The following is a 4,427-nucleotide window of genomic DNA, read 5'->3' on the forward strand; positions in this document are numbered from 1 at the left end:
TAATAGGATATTCAGTGAATGCACCGAGCAAGACGTTCGCCGCCGGTCATACGTTCACCACCTGTAACTCGATCAAGACATCTAGCAAATATTGTCGCCGTTGATTTTTCTTTAGAATCGTCATCTAGTCGAACAAGAACTCCAACTCAAATTTCCGATAATCCATCTTTTGAACCCGACTTCACAATTAAGAACCCGGAGCATATTCAAGGACAATTCCAAGATCTTGAACCACTAATTATTCCTCCTGAGCCACAAACCATTAAATCAGAATCCTCTAGTGATTCGTATTCAACAAATTCAATTATGGAAGTAACGGAACCTCTAAGTATGGAAGATCGAATGAGAGCCACACGCACGGGCCAAGGTCACGCCATTATTAAACCAGAAGTTAATGCTCCAGATTATGAAATTAAAGGACAAATCCTACACATGGTAACTAACCAATGCCAATTCAGCGGTGCACCGAATGAAGATCCTAACGAACACCTTCGTACGTTTAAAAGAATTTGTACACTATTCAAAATCCGAGAAGTGGAAGATGAGCAGATCTATCTCATGTTGTTTCCCTGGACTTTAAAGGGAGAAGCCAAAGATTGGTTAGAATCGTTACCTGAAGGGGCGATTGACACATGGGATGTTTTAGTTGAAAAATTTCTTAAACAATTCTTTCCGGCATCTAAAGCCGTGAGACTTCAAGGAGAAATTGTTACGTTCACACAAAAGCCAAATGAAACATTATATGAGGCGTGGACAAGATTCAGAAGGATGTTGAGAGGATGTCCTCAACACGGTTTAGACACTTATCAAATAGTACAAATATTCTACCAAGGTGTCAACGTTGCTACAAGAAAAGACATCGACATAACAGCTGGTGGTTCCATTATGAAGAAAACCGCAACTGAAGCTTACAAAATTATTGATAACACTGCTTCCCACTCTCATGAGTGGCATCAAGAAAAAGATATCTTTCGATCATCTAAAGCGGCTAGAGCCGATTCTAGCCATGACTTTGATTCCGTTTCCGCAAAAATAGATGCTTTCGAAAGACGAATGGAAAAGATGAATAAAGATATTCACGCAATACGAATCAGTTGTGAGCAATGCGGTGGACCACACTTATTGAAAGATTGTCACATTGAACTAACGATGGAACAACGTGAGAATGTTTCCTATATGAACCAAAGGCCGGGAAATAATTATCAAAATAATTATCAACCGCCAAGGCTAAACTTCAATCGAAATCAAAACATTCTTTATAATCCAAATGGACCAAACAATAATTCGTACAACCAACAAGGTCCGAATAACCAACCAACTCAAAACAACACTTTCAATCAACAAAGACCTGGCTTGTATAAACCACCACAACAAACCGACGAGAAGAAGTCAAATCTGGAAGAAGTGGTATTTAAGCTAGTTGAATCTCAAACACAATTTATTGAAACTCAAACCCAAACGAATGAGAGGTTTGATCAGTCATTTAGAACTCAACAAGCTTCCATTTTGAATCTAGAAAAACAAGTAGGTACTCTTGCTAGCATAATGAGTGAGAGGGAACAAGGAAAGCTACCGAGTAATACTGAAGTAAATCCTCGGAATGAGAATGTTAATATGGTTTCAACAAATTCTAAAAAACCAGCTCCAGAAGATGGGAAGGTTTTAGATGAGAGTAACAATGAAGAATTTACACCACCACCACCACCCGAGTATGTAAAGCCAGTGGTGTCACCATACAAACCACCCATCCCGTTTCCAAGAAAAGGAGTTGAGTATGAGCAAGTAATAAGTAATAAAGATTGTGATACTTCTGGAAAGAAGAAGAAGAAAAAGAATAAGAAAGTACAAGAAATAAAAGCCGTAGAAGTAAACCCGGTGAATACAGTTCCACCAAAACCTCCACCTAGGGTAGGTGATCCGGGTGAATTTATTGTTCCTTGTCTACTTAGTGATTGTGTCATGTATGATGCACTGGCAGATTTAGGTGCAAGTGTGAGTGTTATGCCTCTTTCCTTATATAAGAGATTAGGTGTAGGTAAGTTAAGTCCAACGGATATGAGTGTTCGACTCTTTGATCAAACCATTAAGCACCCAGTTGGAATTGCTGACAACCTACCCGTTCAAGTAGGCAATTTAACCTTTCTAGTCGAATTTATTGTCATTGACATAGAAGAGGACCCAAACGTTCCTCTAATTTTAGGTCGACCATTCTTTGCGTCCACCGGGGCGTTATTTGATGTAGGAAATGGAAGAATGACACTTAGTAGTGGTAACAAATCGATCACCTTTATGATTCGAAAGTCTAAATCTCCACCAACCAAAACCATTGAACCAGCAAAAACGATTGGTAACAACCATGTTGTTTTACCAACTCCAACGGTAGTGCTTAATAATAATAAAACGCCTAAGTGTGGGGAAAATGAAGTAACACCTAATGATGACCTGATAACAAAGAACCCCGTTGTTGATACGAAATTAAATGACCCCGTTATTAATAGTTCAATGAAGAAACTTATTAAACGGATTCGCGATGCTAGAACCAAGGGGAACTTTAAGTTATGTAACCGGTTAGTATCCAATCTATCACCTAAAGAAAAGGAGAAACTAGTTGAAATTGTGGATATTACACAGGAATCCGACCAATGGCTTAAAGAAAAAGTCACGGATATGCAAGTTGATTATGGACCAAGAGAAATTAACGATGAAGTTAATCACAATTTTGACACCACAGCTACCTAAGTGTGGGGAGATTTAAATGTTCTAAAAAGAAAATGCTGTCTAGAGTTAATTGTTCTGTTCTCGTGTAGTCCCGAGAATGGAATCCGATTGGTCTTTTCCGCTAGCAGACACTAAAGAACTAGTTTTCTCCCACCATTCTGAATTTTTATTTTTTAGGTTTTAATTAATATGCCTTTTAAATTTAAGTTTTGTGTGATTTTAAAAACAAAATTTACTTTATTTCATTAAGTTTAAAAAATTAATTTCTAAAATTCGTCGTGAGTTGAAGACTAGGTCGTTGAACCGAAATTGCTTTACCCGAGGGCGGGGCGACAAATTTTGTTATCATTTAATTTTATTGATCTAAAGTATGCAAAAAAAAAAAAAAAATATTATATTAATTTTTGAACGTAGGGGTTATATACCAAACTTCAAAAATATGTATATATGTTTGTATTTTATGTTATGTACACAACAGGGTAAAACAGCGCACTTTCAAAGAGTGTCATTAAGTTCAACAAAAAGCTACTAATTTTGATGACAAGAAGCAAAATATCAAATGTGATGTAAAATAATATGCTTACAAACTGGGTATTTTTAATCACTTTTCTACACTAATCACCCTCATGAATTTATAATTATAGTCTGATTTCATGCAAATGAGGGCATTGCATGATCTCAAGTGTGGGGAAGGGTTATAAATTCTCTCGGGTTTGCACTTAGTTTATTTGCCAAATTTTGTGAAAATTTGAAAAATTTTCAACTAAATGAATTTAAAATCATGTTTATACATATTTATGAACGGTGAAAACTAGGTGATAATACCGAAATTATCGTTACCTCGAAAAGGACATAAATTGAGAAACACCCTAAAACGCTTGAATTCATTGAAAATGAAATAAAAGAAAATAAAAAGGCAAAGAAAGAAACTAAGTGTGGGAAGAATGTACCAAGTTATTCAATTTAAAACATATATCACATATTTTTGTACAAGATTATTGCAGGTACTTTTGCTTTGGACGATACTAATCAGTTTTACCCGGTTTACTGTAATACATTTGAAAGAAAGATGGATCTACACGATGAATCAATTCCATCATTAAAAGGAAGTAAAGTCTTCCGAAAAAGACACGCGCTTCTTGATTTAGGTCATGAAGTTGTCGTCCAGACCAGCTGTAGGTTGACGAAAAATCTAGAAAAGTCATCTCTAAAATCAGCAGGAAATCCACGGACCTCAGCATCAAACAGGGTCGCCAGGTGGTCAGATTTATCCTAACCATGAGAAGGATTTATCTCGTACAATGGGGGGCACCGTGCAAATTAGCTTGATAAGACTAATGAATCAGATCCCCAGAAAGGATAATCTCCTTAAAGATTAAAAATCAGCTTTTAAGACTGATATTACTCAATCCTAGAGATTGACCTTAAAGATTGAGAATTTAAACTCATGGAATTCAATGATATCTAAACTCGAGCTTGAACGAGAAAATATTTTGATCAAAATTGCAAACCGATTTGTTTTTTGAAAACCCATTTTCAATGCGTTCATCACCATTGAACGTAAAATCCTAGGAATTCACCTGGAATTCATTAGGTCACCTGAACCAAATCGGGTGTCAACCGTAAGAACGGTGGTTGCATAGCATGGTCGGAGACATGACCTTGTGCCAGACCGAAAAATTATAGGATGATCTTTACTATCGCTCCTA

The 4,427-nt window shown here is 36.6% G+C and overlaps 1 non-coding gene across 1 annotated transcript; it reads right to left on the minus strand.

Moving 5' to 3' along the window:
- Positions 1–690: 690 nt before the first annotated feature.
- LOC139903184 (small nucleolar RNA R71) lies at positions 691–797 on the minus strand. Its single transcript, XR_011778025.1, has one exon. It is a non-coding gene; the product is annotated as a small nucleolar RNA R71 (small nucleolar RNA).
- Between the last annotated feature and the right edge of the window lie 3,630 nt (positions 798–4,427).

This window comes from Rutidosis leptorrhynchoides, chromosome 3, assembly GCF_046630445.1.
Source record: "Rutidosis leptorrhynchoides isolate AG116_Rl617_1_P2 chromosome 3, CSIRO_AGI_Rlap_v1, whole genome shotgun sequence".
Classification (NCBI taxonomy): Eukaryota; Viridiplantae; Streptophyta; class Magnoliopsida; order Asterales; family Asteraceae; genus Rutidosis; species Rutidosis leptorrhynchoides.